General features: G+C 52.1%; 1 protein-coding gene across 1 annotated transcript in view; it reads right to left on the bottom strand.

Annotated features, from left to right (window-relative positions):
• The window catches only part of TRAK1 (trafficking kinesin protein 1), an 85739-nt gene extending 79438 nt beyond the window's left edge, over positions 1-6301 (bottom strand). The window contains exon 1 of the mRNA XM_040994295.1: positions 6016-6301. The gene's annotated coding sequence lies outside the window, so the exon portion shown is untranslated. The remainder of the gene's footprint in view (positions 1-6015) is intronic.
• Between the last annotated feature and the right edge of the window lie 13296 nt (positions 6302-19597).

Raw genomic sequence — 19597 nt, 5'->3', positions numbered from 1 at the left:
GAGACTGACCTGGCCCGTGGCCTCAGCGCCCAGCCTTGGACCACAATCACAGCACCAACAACCTGAGAACTCAGCCGGCCACAGATGGGGGACTTGCAGAGTGACCTCGGGGCTGACGCACACTGCAACCCACCGGGTCTTGCCCACACCACACCTTGCACTCCCCTACCCAGTTAATGTGACCCAGGATGACAGCTGAGCAAGAAGAATGGAGCATGCCTGACACCTCTGCCAACAGTAAGTGCTTTCCTATTGTAACATACTGTCTTCCAGCTTCCTAAGACAGCAAGAGATGTGCCAAATACAAAAAAATGAAGCTATTAAGAACTTGTGTTAAGAGCAATTAGGATAAAATTACATCAAGTGCCTGAGAACCATAGCCCAAATCAGTTTTACTGACAGACTTTAAAAAGGGGAAAAAAAAAAAAACACAAAAAAACAACAACTTTTCACTTTGATTTGAAAGGCAGAGACACAAACACAAAAGATCTTTGTCCACTGGTTCACTCTGTGAACGGCTGCAACAGCCAGCGTTGGGCCGGACAGACGCCAGGAACTCAGATGGAGTGGCCTGAAGACTTGAGCCACCACCTGCTGCCTCCGGGGTTGCACCATGGCAGGACACCAGAATGGGGAGCAGAGCTACCTCTCAAACTCAGGCACTCCGCATCAGACTTCCTTAGCAGTGCCTTAACCATCTCAACCACTGCACCACATCCCGCCCCCTACGTGATACATTTTTAACTAAAGTTTACAACTTGTGTCAAAAATAAAACCTGTGTACCAACTATGCTTCCCACTCTTCTAATGATGAGGAACGAAGAGGGAAGGAAGATTAGCTGGCGGACCCCAGAAATATCTCTTAGCAGTGAGTATTTCTAAGTGCGGGGCGGGTGAATGTTCCCTGGTATTTTTGCAAACATCAAATGTTAGTTCTAGAAAGCCAGCATTAGAAGGGGCCTCCTCCCACATTCATGTGCAAAAAACAAACCAACTGTTAAAACAGGAGATCCCATTGAAAGGAGCCAGAAAAGGAAAAAAAAAAAAAAAAAAAAAACCTCTTCTAAATGACAAACTCAAAATAGCTGTAATTCCCTAGATTCTAATTTACATTTTTCCTGCTGTATCAGAGAAGAAGGGACAGTTCACTCTCAGTTGCTAACACAGCCACTTAAGTCACATTCAGCTTACCAAGTTTTCAGGGGAAATGTATTTACAAAATGATCCTGAGAGTGGTGGCATTAAGGCCCTGGGTTCCATTGTAGGAATGCCTACAGTCAGTACCCAGGACCAGCCCCTGACTTGCCTTTCCCGCTAAAGCAGACCTGGCACCTGGGGAGGCAGCTGGCACAACTCAACCAACCAAGTTCCTGCCACTGCAGGGAGTGATCTGGACTGAGTACCTCGCTCCAGGTCCCTGCCACACCTTGAGGTGCAGCCACTGCCCGCATTTGGGAAGTGAATCAGCAGACAGGAGCTCGCTTACTCAGTATCTATCTCTAATACAATTTAAAGAAAAAAAAATTATACTGGACAGATTTGACATGACCCTAAATTCAATTAAAATGTGCAAGATACCTGCCACACTCTCAGGAGACAAAACATCACATCTGCTAGCTTCAGTTGGTAAGGCACAAACCCTTCAAGGGTGGCGCTTTGGTGCCGGGCATTCCAGGACAGGGCTGCTCCTACAAGCCCTCTCCACCCAGGGCATTCTCACCAGGATGCCAGTGAACGGTTCACACCTTTGCCCAACCTGTGCTCTGAGAGCAGGACCAGTGCCCGCTGACAAATGTCAGCCATAAATGTAGGCCCCAGCAAACAGCTGGCTCTGGGCACGTACTGCTTCAACATGCAATACTTGGATGTTACTGCAAGTTTATAGAGTATCGACGTACTTGGGCTTGGCGTTGTGGCTCAGCAGGTAAAGGCTGTGCTATGGCACCAGCATCCCATATGGGTGTCAGTTTGTCTCCTAGCTGCTCCACTTTCCACACAGCAGTCTGTTAATGTGCCTGGGAAAAGTAGAGGAACATACCTCAAGCATGTGGGCCCTTGATACCCATCTGGGAGACCTGGATGAGTCTTCTGTCTCCTGGCTTTGGCCTGATCTAGCCCAAGCCATTGCACTTCATCTGGGAAGTGGACTTCCACTTCTAACTTTTTCAAATACATAATGCTTTCTAAAAAGTGTCTTACTCAGTGAGACTTCTCTGCCTTCAAGCCTATAATTGAGGTAGGACACAGTTCATACCTCATAGGATTTCTCTGTTTTGGAACCAGATAGCTCTTAGGAAACATAAGGTTGACAGGACAAAAGCAAGATAGGTCATCAACTCAGATGGGTTTGAAGGAAGAGGGAAGAGACACTTGAAAACAAAGACAAGTGGAAGAGAGGGAAGGAGAAAGGAAGAAACCATCCCACTGTGTCCTCCACCTTTGGAAAAATCCCTTGCTGACCCCAGGGCCCAGGCCAGGCTCTAAGAAACCTGAATAAAGACTGAGGGCTGAAGATAAGGAGGGTGGGGAGGCCTCGAAGCAACTTGTCCAGAGATTACAGAATGCTAACAAGGAGAAGTGGGTGGCAGCCCTGAGGGTCCCGGTCCCGCAGCAGCCCTTGGGCCCTGCCAGTGCCACTGGTCATTTCCACGCCTGAACAAGAGGCCAGCCTCTGACACCCTTTCACCTTGCCTGTCAGGCATTCACCGTGGCAGTTCCCCTGCAGTACTGTACTCCCCTACAGCACGGCCATGGACGACCTGCCAGCAGTACAGAACCCCCTCTCCTGCTGCCCTCCTCCTCCTCCCCCGCCAGTGAACGCACTCACCATATGTGTGAGTCCCAGACAGCTTGCCTGGGGCAAGTCCAAGCAGAGGATGGGCCCCAACGGGCTGCCCGATCTGAACACCCAAGGCCATGTGCAGACACAGGCTCCTCCGAAGAGCAGCGGGAGAGACAAGAGGTCCGCCCGGCCGGGACCCAGTCACCCTCCTCCGGGAGCCTTTTGGGCAGTTCTCAGCGCTGGCTTGCTGGGGCAAATCCTCCTACTCCGAGCCGTCCCAGGAGCACAATGGCTTACGTAACCACAGGCAGCCTGGGAACCCTATCGGCTCATCTTGTTCAACCACCCCAGACAGCAAATGACGCACCCCAAAAGGTGACACCTCTAGGTCGGGATGGGCTGCAGGGGGAGCATGACTAGGGGAGAGGGAGCAATACAGGGACTGGGACGGGGGAGCATGCAGCTTTGTCTGGCAGGCAAAGGGAACAAACGTCCGCTGTTCCTTCTGGGACTTGTGGGGGACCCGGGGGCGGGTGCATTCACCAGGAGCTGCAAGCCAGGCAGTGTCCCTGGACTATGCTTAGCACCGTCCTGGGAGTGCATGGACGTTTTTCTGAGGACACGCAGGCCGCCCCGGGAGTTCCTGTTCCCGGTGCACCTCCCTTCCCAACGACCACCAGACACGGCTTTCACTCAGCACCCACGACAGCTGCCCCACACTGTCCAATGCAAGCTAAGCTGGGCTTCACTCCTGTTTCTTCAACACAACACAGAGACTCATTTCTGCTCACTGCAGTCATCCCAGCAACAGCCTTGAGCGACCACGGCCCATGGGGTCCCCCAGAGCCGTCAGCGATACATCCCGCCATTGCTGAGGCCCCGGGCTGTCACTTTCATAGCAACACCACTTTCCCAGCCCGGATGTGCTAAGTAGGTACTGATTCTGCTGGCTTCCAAGGGGTCAGTTCACATGTCTGCACAGCTGGCGCTGCAGTTGGGACATCGCCTCCTTCAGGAAGCCCCTTCCCCTGGAATACTCCCACCCTTACAGGTGCCTCCTGGGTGCCCATCCTCCAGTCACCTGTCAGCTGTGTCCTCAACCAGACTCCCCTTCTGGGCAGCAGAGAACATGTGTCTTCCAGGCTAGTGCAGTGGCTCTCAGAACCCACGTTCTCACGTGCACAAGGGGACAACGCCACCCATTCCATGGGGCCACAGCACCAGCAAAGTGACCATTTATTCACCTGACACAGGTTCACTGGACCCCGGGCCCTGGCAGGTGCTGTTTTGGTCACTGGGATCCAGGGGTACATGACACGGGAGGACTTAATGTGCTATTGCAAGTGTTACTGATGACGTACAAGCACTTAGGGCTCAGGGGATGGCTGGGTCTGGGACAGGGGAGGCAGGAGGGGAAAAAGGTAGCAGGAGCTTTTTCTGGATCTGACTGCAGAGTTCATGAAATCCCACTGGGGACAAGGGAAGAAGGGCCATGGGGACCGCTGTGGTTGGGGTGACCCAGGCTGCAGGTGGCAACAGAAACAAAAGCCCTGGGGAGTGGAGTGGGCAATGCAGGGGACAGTCAGCAGGTGATGTGGGGATGCCCCATTACAACAAACCCTGGGAGGCCACCAGGAGGAAACCCTATGGAGGCCACCTCCACAGGTCAAGTTAAAGCCTCTGACTTCGCAGGGATAAAGCCAAGCCTCACAGTTAGGAGCCCCTTAGGGATACAGCAGGAGCCCCACAATGTCCCAGGAACGAGAGAGGGCACGCTGAACCCCAAGTATGGACCAAGAAGACTCTGGCAGAAGCACAAGAAACAGGCCAGCCCCCCCGACCCCGGCCATGCTCTGAAGAGGGAATAGGCAGGCAGGCTTTTTGGCAACCCAGTAGGCAGGACCGGGGTGGGATGTGAAGGACAGGTGGAGATCACGAATGCCTGTGAGGGGTTCTGGCCCTGGTACCTCCCTGGAATGCCGGAGAACATGAGCAATGCTCACAAAGGGGCCAAGAACCCCGGGCGAGGCAGGCAGGTGGAAGCAGTAACTGGGAGATGGGGTTTGGGCAGCACAGGCCTGCGGGGCCTGCAGGGCTTCAAGTGGCAAACATGGAACATAGAGCAAGGCTGAGACAAAGACTGGAACAGATGCCCGGCCTGAGCCAGGTCCTCAGGGCTGTAGCAGGCACTGTTTGCACGGGATGTGAGAGAGCAGGGAAAGGACTTAGCAAACAGAGACCAGGCCACAGTGCTGCAGGAGGAAGCAGTGCAGAGAGGGGAGAGGATGGCCTCTTTGCAGGGAAGGGGGAACAGGAAAGACCCCAGAGAGTGGGTACGTCAGGCAGCAGGCAAGTAGAACAGAGCTCAGTGTCCACGCGGGGGACAGCATGTGGCCCACTCAAGGGAGGAGGGCAAAGGTCTCTGGCATAGGGCCCGGCATAGGGGTCAGCTCAGGCTGGGGTCCCAGGCCTGCCCCATGCCCCTCTGCAGCCAGGGAAGGCCGGAGACACAGGAAGCCCCCCAGGCACACATGGTGGTCCTCCACCGTGAAGCCTCCGTGGAAGCAACTGTGTCCATGTCACACCCTTGCTGGGCACTCTTTCAAACAGGAGGACAAAAACAGCCGCAAACAGTACAAAATACGTCCAAGTTCTCTACGAATGAGAACGGGATTTAACTGTCATCATGCTCCCTGCTGCTGCTCTACCGCCATTCTTCCAGTCCCTCTCTGGAGCCCTGGTCCTGCAGTGACGGCCTTGGACTGCCTCACACCCGTGCTGCCAAGGTGGTCATGGATGCGAGGGCCTCATCCTGTTCCCGGGACACCAGGATGGTGACACATCCTGATGGAGCATCCAAGCCGCTGCTTTCTGTGCCCCACGCTGGCACTGCGTGTCACGTTTGCCGCACCCACCGAGTGTCTGGAGACAAACCCCAGAGCTCAGAAAGAGGAGGAAGGGACTGTACAACACCGAGTATCTGCTATAGGCCGTGCCTGTAGCTCAGGGTTCAAGGTTGTCATCTTGGACCATCACGGCCATTCTAAGGGCTGGCTACAGCTCAGACGGTGCATCATTGGCCCAACAGTCACAGCAGGTTCCAGCTGGGAGGCCTCTGAGTCCTGAACTTCATACCTGCCTGTTCTCTGGTGACTGCACGGCACATACCTCCCCGAGTCCTCGCCAGTGGTAACCCCTCTCCCCCCTGCTCAGCAGGGAGAAGGTCTCCATACCTGTAATGGTGCAGGCATCCCGGTATCCTCTGTAGCTGGGAGCATCTTCCACTGCCTCACTGATGTAGAGTTCCTCGGGGAGGCCCGGGCTGCAGGCTAGGACTGCATGGCTGCAAGTCTCCGAAGGCGGCACGGAGCTGGCCAAGGTGTCGTCGTGCGGAGCTGTGGCGTCCAGCTTGGCAGGTTTCACGGGGAGCTGCCCACTGCCATCGGGGGCCCCGCTGCCGGAGTCCGGGGCAGTTGGGCAGGTGGGCCCCAGGAAGTCTGGCACTCCAGTAGGGACTCCTTACAGGGAACCTGCAGGGTAATCCAAAGAGAAAGAAAGAGGAGGGACTCGGTTACTCAGAACCTAGAAATAAACCTGCATAGAAGCCCCAGGACAGAAGAGGCTCCCCCGGGTGATGCAGTTCCAACTGCACCATGTGGGAAACATTTGAATGCAGGCACTACCCAATGACACCCCTCAGGTTCAGCAGATGAAAGGTGGGGAAGCCCGCTCGGCTGCACAGGGGTTGAGGGAGACCAGAAACGTGGAGCTGCCATGACTTCATCTGCCCCACTGCAGCCTGCCTCGCTGCAGCTGCCAGCAAGGAGCCGAGCAACCACAGCTGGAACGGTGGGCCCTAACTGGAAACGAGGACATCAGGCTGCGCCAGGCCACCGCGACGTGCACAAGGACAGCTGTGGCTGTACGTGGTGAGCAAGAGACAAAGGGACACAGGGCCACGGGATTAGCATACACGAGGTGCAGAGATGCAGTGACTTAAAAACTGAACTCGGTAAGAGGTGATGCTTCTCTTGACCCCCATGCGACACCCTCAGCCCTCTGAGAACTTGAAGGTCTGTCTCCCTGAATTGAAGTTGACAGTACAAAAAAAATAACAAATAATAATAATAATAATAATAATAATAATAAGGGCACTCCTCTGGAAAAAAAAAAAAAAAAACTACAGACCTTACTTCCAAAAGGAAAAAACAACAGCAACAACAACAAAGCCACGTGCAGTTGCACAAGCTCCAGGGGAGCTGAGCTGAAGACCCCCAAGGCGAGCAGGCAAGCCCTCTCCAGGCCTACCACAGGCCTACCCAGCCATCTACGTCCCTGTTCAGAACTTGACTGAGGGGCCCGCATTGTGGCTCGGTGGGTTAAGCTAGCCACCTGCGGCGTGGACATGCTATATGAGCACTGGTTCAAGTCCCAGCTACTTCCACTTCTAATCTAGCTCTCTACTCATGTGCTTGGGAAAGCAAGAGAAGATGGGTCAAGTGCTTGAGCCCCTGCCTCCAGGTGGGAGACCTGGATATAGTTCCAGATTCCTGGCTTTGGCCAGGCTCAAGCCCTGGCTGTTGCAGCCATTTAGAGAGTGAACCAGAAGGCAGAAAATTCTTCTCTTGCCCCTCACTCTCTGTGTGTAGCTCTGCCCATCAATTAAATAAATAAATCTTTTTTTTTTAAAGAATGTTTCATACGCAACAGATCTTTCCAGAAAACTGTTGGAAAAGGGATGGTGTGTGACACAGGCCACTGGGGACTCTGCTCTGCTCCCTGAATAGCAAACCTAGAGGCAGGCGACTTCTGCAAACAGCTCAGGGGAGCGCCACTGCCTCAGGAATCAGTTTCCTTTGCCATGGCAGCCCCGCCCACCTCCATGCCCACAGCAGGTGTGCGTATGCACACACACCCAGCAACAACAGCACACGGGAACTGAATGAAGAAGACAGGAAGCCTATCAAACGCCCTTTACAGCAAGAGATCTCCAATGAGGTCTGGGAACCCCTGGGATATCACCATCATTTTCACCACCACCAGGCCACGCTCCAGATCCACCCAATCGGGGATGCTCGGCTCTGCTGCACAGCTCAAAGGCCAGCATCTCCAATCTGATTTCCCCAGGAAATCCTCCTCCACCCACAGTCCCTACAGCACCTCTGCACACTGTGCGCTCTGGGACACGAGCCCCAGGCTCTGTCCTTCCATTCCGCCTTACCAGTTCCCCACACAGCGCAAATCCCTTACAAGCACAGGCTGTCCTGGACCACAGTAGGTACTAAGAAAATGCTAGCAATATACAAAATATGAGGAGTGAATAATTGAACAAATCAATGAAACGAATGAAGGGCCTTGACCCTTATGACCTTGAGAATCCCCAGAAGCTGCAAAGCTGTGGTTCTGGAATCCATACAGAAAGCGGGAGGGCTAAACTTTTCAACTATTCACTGCCAGTCGTAGGGGGTGAACTGAGCACAATGGGACCCTGCCTGGCACACATCTGCGATTTGCAGCCACGCCCCAGGGCTCTCTTGATGGCTTCCATGTAACTCCGCTTTAACTGGCATACACCAGCTGTGATTCATGGTCACATGGGTAAGATGACCCACGCTCAATAATCCGAGGGTCAGGAAGCCTCAGGTGTAGCTCACTGGAAGGCAGGTTTCAGCCTGAAGCGAGAGGTATGGTGCATGCCCTGTCCAGGTGGGGGGGGGGGGAGGAAGGAGCCCAAAGGGAGAAGGGAGGGGTGCGACCCTTGTGGCACGGCTGCTGTGACAGTCCTCCTCACTCCATGGCATGGATTAGCATTGTGACACACCCCTGCATTTTCTGCTGAGATCTCAGGATCTCCAAGAACTCCAAGGTCAAAAGCAGCAGAACCAGGCATCCACTGGGCACAAAAACAAAAAAACAACAAGAGGCTGCCCAGCACACAGACCCCACAGTTCCCAGGATCCCCTTGGGGAAGAACGGAGAGACATGGGCTCTAGTTGTCCAGGCTGTGAAACCCTGGCATACTCCTCTGCCGGACAAAGCCCACACCTCTGACCAGCCTGGATCAGTGACACGAATGGCAACAGAGCCTGGCACACGGCCAGTGCTCAGATGTGTCTGAGATAATATGGATAACAGATGCGTCCTTTGGTGCGGACATATCCTGAAATGCAGGCACAGTGAAAGGACTTTGGGGAGTTTGTGAAAAATGTAAATCATGAGCCCCTGTTCATGTTCTGGCTAGTCCACTTCCCTGTGGCCTGGCAAAACAGTTGAGGACAGCCCAAAGCTGTGGGACCCTGAACCCGCATGGGAGAACCAGAAGAAGCTCCTAGCATCGGATCAGCCCAGCTCCGGTCGTTGTGGCCACTTGGGGACTCAAACAGTAGATGAAAGATCTTTTTCTGTATCTCCTTCTCTCTGTAAATCTGCTTTGACAATAACACCAAAATAAATTTATCTTCTCATTTCATCTTTCATGCACTTTTTAATTTTTTTTTGGGGGGGGCTTACCCTGGTATTGATCACCCCCTTTGAAATTATGAGAATGTTCCTGCCATCACACGGAGTGCAAGTCTTCTACATGACACAGCACGTATGTATCACTGTGAGAGCACCAACCTTTGCTGGAAGCTCATGGTGTGTGCCAGCCCCCGTGTCAGGTGCTCTAACTCAAGACGCAACCCCCCCCCCTACCATCAGCACCACTTCCCTCCTGGCCGGATACTGTTACCAGCTTCATTTTACAGTTGAGAACAAACAAGGCTCAGAGAGGTCCAGCAACTTTCCAAAGGCCACAGAACCAGCCAAAGTGAGGATGCAATTCAAAAAGGGGTTCATGGCGCCTCGCTGTGTGCTGTGCCTTTCACCTGCTCCTCGCCTGACAGCCACAGGTCCTCTGACACTTCCCACGGGCTCAGCAGCCAGGGGACTGGTGCCATGGATGTACTATGGCACACCAAGCCAAACAACAGATGGGACTCAAGTGGACAGGGAGTGGGGAGGGCCCTGGCAGGTGAATGCGCCTCTGTTGGATTTACTCAGCGCCGCCTGGGGAGGCTACAGGAAAGCAGGATTCTTCCCAGCAGAGGAGTGAGAAGAAATTCTGCAACCTGCGTGGTTTCTCAGCCAACAGAGGTGCCAGGCAAAGTAGGACAAAGCACACACAGAGGCGGCTTTGCAGAGAAGCTCAGAGAACTCTCCCGCCTTGCACCTGGAGCCCTTGGCCCAGGGCCCCAGCTTCACCCTTCTTTCTCAATGCCACGGTCAGCAATTCCAAGGTACTCGACAGGCTGGTCCAGTTTATTCCAGTTTGTGGCTGAGCTTGAATTTGTTCACAAAGTACATGCGTGAGTTTGTAAGATTTTTTCTCCTCCTCGATGGTGTGCCCTGAAACTCCAAAGAACCTGCGACACCGAGGAGCTGGTACCACTCTTCCGGGCCTAGCAGCCCTCATCCAGACAAACAAGGGATTGAAGGAGCCCCATGAGGTGCCTGCCAGCTATAGTGCTTCATGGTGGGGCATGGCAGGGCATGGTGAGGTGCTTCATGGCAGAGCAGGTAGAACCGTGGAAGCACAGGTGGGCTTCTGCCTCCCACGCAGCCCCTCTCCACCCTCCCCAGCATGAGCCTGCCTCCTAGTGGGAGACCCAAGTGGCACAGAGCAAACCACCTTTTGTGAGCCCAGTCATTCTCCACAGAGGAAAAAGGAGACCTCCTCCAGGAACTGTATCAGAGGCAGTGAAAAAAGCGCCAGAACCAGGGCTCCAGGTCGGGGGCTAGCGGGTGACAAGGAGACACCAGTCCTGGGTGCTCCATCTTGGACCAGTCACATGCCTGAGCTTTCAGGGTACCCCTCTAAGGGCAGAACCATCGATAAACATGTGTTCTAGGATCTTACTCAGCGATCTGAGCCAACAGGGCCAAGAAAGCAAACGTTCCAAAAGGATGAAACTCTTCTTCAGGGTCCTGTGACATGTCTCTCACTGTCCCCATGGATGACCAGAGATTTTATAGCAGCTTGACCTAACGCTGGTTTACCAACTGACAACTCTACACATCAGAAGAACAATGGGGGGATCTGCCCTGAACTCTAGTATAGCACATAAAGCCACTGCCTATGATGCTGTTATCCCATAGAGACACCTGTTCAAGTCCCAGCTGCTCCACTTTGGATCCAGTTCCCTGCTAGTGCACCTGAGAAAAGCAGCAGAAGATGGCCCAAGTACTTGGACTCTGCCACTCATGTGGGAAACTTGGAGACATTCCTGGCTCCTGTCTTTAGTCTCACCCAGCCCCAACCATTGCAGCTATCTGGAGAATGAACCAACCAATAAAAGATGTCTTTCTCTCTCTCTCTCTCTCTCTCTCTCTCTCTCTCTCTCTAGCTTTGATAGCTTTGATTTTCCAATAAATAGATAAATCTTACCCAAAAAAGAAGAAGAAAGGAAAAGAAGAGACGTGCAACATGGCCCACACCAGGCTCCCTCCAAGGTGTCCACAGGACTGTGTTCCTTCCCATAGGTTCCAGAAAGCACAATGCTTCAGGCTGCTGGCTGGACAAAAGCCCCGTTTCCTGCTGGGCCAGCCTGTCTTCCTCAAGGCTGCCCATGTCCCATCTCACACTTCCCCTGAGCCCCTCCAGCTCTCTCTCTGCAGTCCCCAAAGGTGGCTTCATGCCCCAGGCAGCCAAGGCATGATGCATCATCTTGGCCTGGAATCCTGTGACTTCCCTTTCTGCGTCTCTCCAGCCTTCTTTTTGGCCTTCCTTTTCTGACCCATGTAGTTTCACTAGGCCCATTGAGATAACTCTGCATAATCCATCTATCTTAAGGTCTTATGATTGACCTATAAACCCCACTCCCAAAGTCCTGTCATGACAGTACCTAGGTTGGCTCCTAACTGAACAGGGGACTACAGTCTTTGAGCAACAACTCTGGAATTCTGGGGAGCTTAAGTTTTGCACACCCAATCTTCCTAGCCCTCCACGCTATCCTAACCCCAGGGTCATGGCAAAACCAGAGTTACCCCAGAGGAAGATAATGTAGACTCTCCACTGGCAGCAGACAAGCCGGGATTTAGTCCCGGCTTTGGACAAGGCTCCCGGATATTTCCCATCTACAAAATGTGATGCCATCACCTATTTGTCAAGTTGTTGGAAGAAGCAAACATGATGGGAGGAGGCGACCTGCCAGGCCTAGGACGGTGAGCCTGAGACGAAGACAGAAGTGTGAGACTTTGCCCTGCGGACCGCAAGCATTTAGTAGCTAGAAATGCAATGCACTCACATTTTCAACACAATCACCTGGGATGGCAGGCTTCCCCACAGACATCACAGCAACTGAGCGGGGAAGAGCTGCACGTGTGGGGTAGCTTGCTGTTCGGGAATGCCTGCATCCCTGCATACTTCACTACAGTGCCAGTTCCAGAGGCAGCCACTCTTCTTCCTACAAAACAGCAGGCTCCCGCCCCTCAGCCTCCAGCCCCTCCTGCCCACATGGACTGGCACATGGGGGAGCTTCTGGCTCAGCCCTGGAGGCTACAAGTATTTGGAGAGTAACTTGGGGAATGGAAGATTCATATTCTCTCTCTCTCTCTCATTCTGCTTTTCAGGTAGATGAACATCAACTTTTTAAAAAATAAAGTCAGAGTGGGCCCTCTGGGATCTTGCCTGTTACCTGAGGGTCTGAGGCTACCTTGCTCAGGAAAGTCCCACTTTCCATCAGGTGAGACTAATCAATACTGGGGTCCCCGACCCTCTGGTTAGGGGTGACTCCTCATAGCCATCTTCATAGCTACCTCTCCGAGTTAAAAAAAAAAAAAAAGTCACCTGCTTAAAAGCTAAGGAGAACAGGAAGTATCACATGAAAACGCAGACGGTGCCAGCAATCCTTTCATTGTAAAACAAGCTACAGGCCTGGCCCTGTACTTAGCGATTTATACACATGGCCTTGCTGGAGGCTCATGACCTACAAAGTGATGCCAGCATCCACCTTTTACAGGAAAGGAAATGGGATAAATAAAACAGACGAAATAACTCGGTAGGATTGGGGCTTAGGTCTGAATGGCTCCAGGAACGCTGTTTGCTCAGTTGTGAGTAATCCTATGCTTAAATAAACTCACAGTCCAGCAACGCCCTGTGATCCTTGACCGCTAGCCTTCTCCCACATCTGTCCACTGCATCTTAAAATAGCCCTCTTGCCATGACAGGTGCAAAGGGACTTGGCAAAGACCCCCACTGAGACAGCTCAAGTCCACTGAAAGAAATAACGCCGGCACCTCCACGGCCAGCTCAAAGACGGGCTCTGGGGCTCGTGCGGCATGGTGGACAGCTGCCGGGTGACCACGCAGGCCTGCGCCCCCCACACACACCCTTACTCCTCTACTTACCACTCTCCCACCTCATTTGTCCTTCCTGGCACTCCCATGAGCCCAGGCCAGCTCCTTACGTACCTAAGTAGTAGAGAACATCTACTGAACAGTGAAATGAGCAAGAGCCAAAGTTGGCATCAGGAGCACCAGGAGGGCAGACATCATCAGACCTGCAGCACACTCGTCCATGCAGGAGACACACCGCAGCTGTGCGTGCTTGGGACATCAGCTGCCTGCCCTTAAAAATGACTCTAGAGATCGGCAGGACCATACTCGCTGTGCGAGACAAAGGCTGAAGAAAGGCTTCAGGGAGGGATGGGAGGTGAGGTGACTTGCTCGAAGCTTCATCTCTAATCTTGGCAGAATGCAGGACTGGGAAGCGTTTCCCACTACCCGAACATAGCAACTCCTGCTACACCGCACTACAAAGGAGAGGGACAGCTCTCCTGCTGCGTCTCTGCCTCTCTAATGATAATAATAATTAATAATAAATAGGAGAGTAACATCAGTATAATGAAGGCAAGGAAATGTGGGCCACTCTGCAGGATGATGGCTAAGGCCTTGGGTGAACCCCCCCACCCCAAAGGCCCCTTTGGAAAAGGAGACGTCAGAACACCTGGGACCCCCAGGCAGCCAAGGTCACAGTCACCTGCCAGAGCAGCCTTACTCGCGGGCCAGAGAGCAATGCACAGTGCCAGCATGGGCATCCTCTGAGGCAGTCACTTCCCCACACTCCACATGAAATTCATGCCACTTCAGTGTTCTCCGGATCTGGAGCGAGGAGATCCTGCCCCCTGCTCCCAATAATCAAGATAACACCAGCTTCTCCAAGGAAACATCCCCAACTCGAAAAAAAGTAGAGGGGGAAAAATAAGTGACCCAGCTAAGTTCCAGAATCCAGGCCCTTCTGCTTTCTAAATCTGTGAGGGCAGAAGCAAACCCCCAGCAAGGGTGTCCCCCCCACCCCCCAGGGAACGTGCTTGTGACTTCAGGACGGACCCTTGTCATCATCTAGGCCTCACGAATGACAACGGCTACCACGTGACCTGGCCCATATTTCCCAAAACAATTCTGCTGCAAAAGAAGGGAAACCACACTGGGCCATGCTGCCTTCTGGAAGCCCCAGAACAAGGAAGAGAAAAAGAATGAAAACCCAGCAATACACACTGACAGCCCTTACGTAACTGGCCCCCCAGCCCTCTCTCGCTGGTGGCAGCAGCTTTATCAGACGCCATAAATAGCTCTGTCTGCTGCCACGGAGCCCGGGGACGGCCACCCCTCCTCTTCTGTCTGTGATGGAACCTCTGTGCGCCTTCCAGCATCACGTAAGTGAGTGGAAACCAGCTGGAGTATACCCAGTGTGGACACACGCCACCTGAGAGACTCCAACAGCTGGCAGGACACCATGAACTTGGTCATGACCCTCTAAAGAGACAGTACCCCCTACCCAGGCAGTGTCAGAATGAGAACCAAGTTGCCCTACTCTGCAGAGGGCCTCCCCAGAGTCCTAGGCTTATGGAGTGCTCTGCCGGGTGAAGAGTGGCCTTTGGACACTTTGTCCTACGAGCCATGGGGCACAGGGCCAGCCTGATGGGCAGCAGACCGGACACAGGAGGAGCGTCACAGTGGCCTAGCCCTTGCTCCCCAGGAGCCAGGAACTGCAGCTGGGCTTTCTTACATTCCCAGGAAGTAGAGGAGGAATGCTGGAGACAGGCCAAAGCACGAGAGGATGGCGGGAGTGGTAACCTCATCCCAAATCCCTGGTGGGTAGTTCACGGGAAAAATCCCTGGGATTGGAGGCTGGAAAGCTATTGTTTCAAGCAGACAACTTGCCCTGCTGCCCACAGTGCATGTGTGGCAGCTCTGAACGGCCACTGAGGGAGAGCAAAGCTCCACGGGAAAGCCAGCACCCCAGGCAGGCCTCACCTGCCCTCCCCACGGACAGGCCTGAATTAGTAACAAACCTCGCCCAGCCAAGAACAGTGACTGCCGAGCTGTCACGTTCTTGAATAAGGTGAATTTAATAAGTACGGTGAGAAAGAGGCCCAGGAACATGGCCGGAGGGTGGGAGAGGAAGGGAGTATTTCTCTGGTTGAGGCCCCTCCTTGGACTGCACGCCCTAGGAGGAATCTGGCTTTTAAAAACAAGCACAAGGAATCCAACCAGGACTAGGACATGGCCGGCTGTATTCACTGCCCACTGCCCAGCGCCCAACCTGACCTGGGGCCTTATCCCAATCATCACGGTTACTATGGGGTCTACATTGGCACCCTTCTAAAGTCATGAATGGGGAAACCGAGGCTGGAGTTAACCTTCCACAGCCCCAAGTACCAAGAGGCGAGGTCGGTATTGGACACAAGCCTGTTTCACTACACAGCGCAGACGAACACACCGATGGACAGAAAGGCTGAATGTCGGTGCAGCCCCTGCTTTCTTCTGCTGTCATTTCTAGAGATCTGACATTGTTCAGGAAAAAAAAAAAAGCTGAGACGTAAAAAAGAGCAACCTATGCAAAAATCTTTCCCTAATGACCATAAAATGCCAATTTCCAGACTAAATGCAACAATTCTTGCACATCTTTTCACACTGAAGATATTTTGTATTAATGCAAACTAAAAATGTTTTCAGAAAAAAAAAAGCACTAGTAATCAAAGAAATACAAACACACACAAAATATCATCATGTTCCTCCTCAAACTGGCATTTCTTTTCCCTGACTATTCCCTGTGCCGCTCATACGGGTGGAGGCGATGACCTCGCTCGTGTGCAGGAACAGGTATCAAAGGCAATTCCACCTTTCCAGTTATTTTCTAAGAAAATGAACAAAAATTTAACTTTCCTCAAAACATTTGTATAACAGCTCAAAGCTGGAAGGGGAAAGCATTTAATGATGTGGATATTTTTAAAGATTCATTTTTTTTTTCCAATGGAAAGGAGAGAGGAGCAGAGACAGAGAGGAAGATCTTCCACCTGATGATTCACTCCCCAAGCGGCTGCAACAGCCAGAGCTGAGCTGATCTGAAGCCAGGAGAAGGCGTGTGGGGTCCCAAAACTTTGGGCCATCCTGGACTGCTTTCCCAGGACAAACAGGGAGGTGGATGGGAAGTGGAACTACCGGGATTAGAACCAGTGCCTATATGGGATCCCGGCGCATTCAAGGCGAGGACTTAGCCACTGAGCCCTCGCACCAGGTTTGATTTCTTTAGACTTCAATGTAACTGTGTTGTGACTGTGACATGAGGTCCAATGTGCAATTTTCCATTTATGGCATGTGATCAGTTGTGTTCAGACAGTTTTGGATCTTGCAGTATTCGGTATTTTAATTTTTTTTTTTTTTGCTGGGGGGGGCACTCCACTCGCATGTCTAGCTGAATCACAGTGACACACAAATACGTTTACAGTAGGAAGTTCATCATCTTCAATCTGCACCCACAGCTTTCTGAGACCCTTCCTTATTAGGTCTGTGACTGTCCTCTGACACAACTCAGCTCTCACTTCTTGATGACGGAGCAAGTTCTCTGTTACTGCGCAGCCCCGCCCATCCACACCTTTGCAACAGCCTGGAGAGGGGCCACACAGGCCCAAACACACTTCCTAACGCACTTATACTATCAATCCCTTGAGGCTGAGACACAGCATTAGTCACTGTGTGAGGTGCAAGCATGAGTGAGCCAACCCTTACGACCCTGGGCTTCCTCATCCATAAAGTGCAAAGGATAGCCGTACCTAACAGCACGGGGTCGTTACAAGGATTAAGTGAGAAGGTGCACTAGACTGCATTCAAAGCTGTCGAAGCACAGGGTGAGTGCTCAGGCAGCGACAGCTCTGATACTACTGTCCCTCCTGGGGAAACAGAGACTTCAGCTCACCGTGCCCTTGCCTCCAATCAGGCTATGGACAAGCTACAAACCAGCCTGACAGTGCACGGGCAGAAAGTGCTGGAAATGAAGACCGAGTTCTGTGTGTTCGGGTCACTGTTCTGTCCTTAGTGCTTCAAACAGTAAAACTTGGTGCGCAGAACGAATTGCGGGACACGCCTTTTTACGTCTAAACCTGCTCAAGGCAATCCGGCCAGCACCTGTCTTTACAGCTCCATGATATACCAATTACAGTTGGCAGCAACCCATGAGGCGCAGTGGATGTTCACGCAGCCACATGAGGACACGACAAGGAAATGTTTGAGAAGATTCCTGAGTGACAGGAGAGAGTCAAGAACACTCGAGACAGCTTCGCGGTCAAGCTCGGGACTGAGCCTGTGAAACTTGAGAAAGTTCGAAAAAGGAAAAGAATCTTATCAAAGCAGCCTTAGGGGGAGCTGGATGTTTTGGGGTTAAAGCTTGTGTTTTTCAAGAGGCCTTCCTTTCCATTTCCATAACAAGTTTCCCCAAGTCTCCCATCTCCCCTAGCTGTGGAATGACGGTGAAAGCATAGCCCGGTGTTTTTGCAAACAGATTTCTGCAGCTATGGCAACACAAAGCTGTCCCTGAATTCTGACTGCACCACAGGACCAAGCAAGCTCACCCCGGACACAGCCCCTTAGCTACAAATACTGCTCTTCATCATCAACAAATAAACCCTTCAACTTCCTAGTGTTTCAGACCAACTGCACCGCATAAAACTTTCTTCAGTTAGCAATTCATACTTGAGGCATGTTAAGCAGAACAGCATCTTGGTCCTGATTTTATCAATTCTTAATAATCCCTGGAGACGGAAGTGGGCTTCATTCAGCTCACTTTACGACTCCGATCCTGGACTTAAAGCAGCCCGACCGCAAAGAAGGAATTCTCTACAAAGCACCAACTAACTCAAGCATTTGCAAAGAACAAAAAGAGAAGCTGGAAATCACAGCTCAATTCTTATCAGCCACTTTTGGTAAGTGATCCAGGGCAGCCTCTGGATTACTTAAGAAGTAGCACAAAGAATTAAGAATGTGTGGTATTGAAAGCAGGAGCCAAGAACCACCCCCCCCACACACACACACACACAACCCCCAACCTCCACCCTCCCTAAAAACACTCCAGCCAACAGTGAGGTCAGAGCCCCTGAGCCAAGGAGGATCTGATAGAAGCTTTTTTTTCCTGCTCTCAGACAAAAGCACCCAATTAACCTTTCTGGTTGAAATGATCAGGGCAGTTACCGGTCACAACAGCCTCATACACGGGGAGTGATAGTAGACCACTGGGCAGTCAGTCGCAGGGTATTATGGAGGTGAGGACACAGTGGAATGAACCATAACCCGAGGAGCCCACGCATACAGGCAAAGGAAAGGAAATGACAAGAGGAAAAGCGCCCATCGGGACCTGGAGGGAGGGCGGGGAGCAAGACACCCCTGAGCCTAAGAACCCATGCACTCCTCACTGTTCTTTGTCAAGGGCACAGCAGGTTCATGACCTTGCCAGGAGCACCAACAGCCCCACGCCTGGCCATCCCTTCTTCTCTCAACGATCACTGTGGCAGAACATACACCCATCTCCCCGCCTGGCTAACGGGATCATGGCTCCGCAGGCTATGTTTGGCCTGCACCATGCTTTTTCATTTTTAAACTGTCAAGTCTTTCAACAAGTTTTCACATGAAAATTCTGGGTACCCTAGGCCCTGGATAAATTGGGGGAGCTGTTAATAGCGGGGTCACATCCCTGAGAAGCTGCGTGGGAACAGGCAACTGCCCTCCAACTTGCCACAGTTCCCACCACCCCTGCACATCCCCTCTGTTACTCACCTGGCCTCGGTGTATAATGCCAGAAAGAAAACAAGACAAAGCTTAAAGCCTTCCCCAACCCACCCACCCACACAGAATCACTCCTGACTTGGTAGGAGCCTTTTCTTGTATCTGTGGCATTGGTGTAAAACTCCAGTCAAAAAGAACACCTGGGGAGGGAATGGGCTTCAAATAATGACTTTGATAGTTGGTTATCCATACTTAAAATTATGCACATGCAGCCTTACATAGAAATTTTTTAAGAAACCCTCAAAATTCATATGAGATTTTTCTCCATCAGAATTCCACTGGTCAACACTGAATTCTTTTAGACACTCTAAGACTAGGTAGTCCCAAGTACATTTAAACGGCTGCAGAACAAAGGGAATGAAACACATCAAGGGTTCATTCTAGGGGTGTAAAGGTAACTCAGATATTTAAAACCTACTAGTAAGCAGCACTGCTATGGCACAGCAGGTAAAGCCACCGCTTGAGATCCTGGCATCTCCTATTAGTGTTGGTTTGAGTGCCAGCTGCTGTTTCTGATCTAGCTTCCTGCTAATGCTCCTGGGAAAGCAGAGAACAATGGCTTGAGTCCCTGGGCCCTTGTCACCCATGTGGGAGATCAGGATGACAGTCCTTACGTCCTTGCTTTGGACTGGCCCAACTCTGGGTGTTACAGCCAATTGGGGAGGGAACTGGCAGAAAGGGGAGCTCTTCTCTCCCTGCCTCGCTCTTTAACAATCCATT

Source organism: Ochotona curzoniae, unplaced genomic scaffold, assembly GCF_017591425.1.
Source record: "Ochotona curzoniae isolate NIBS_2020 unplaced genomic scaffold, NIBS_Ocur_1.0 contig_908, whole genome shotgun sequence".
In the NCBI taxonomy this organism is placed as follows: domain Eukaryota; kingdom Metazoa; phylum Chordata; class Mammalia; order Lagomorpha; family Ochotonidae; genus Ochotona; species Ochotona curzoniae.
This window is presented reverse-complemented; position numbering and strand designations above follow the sequence as displayed.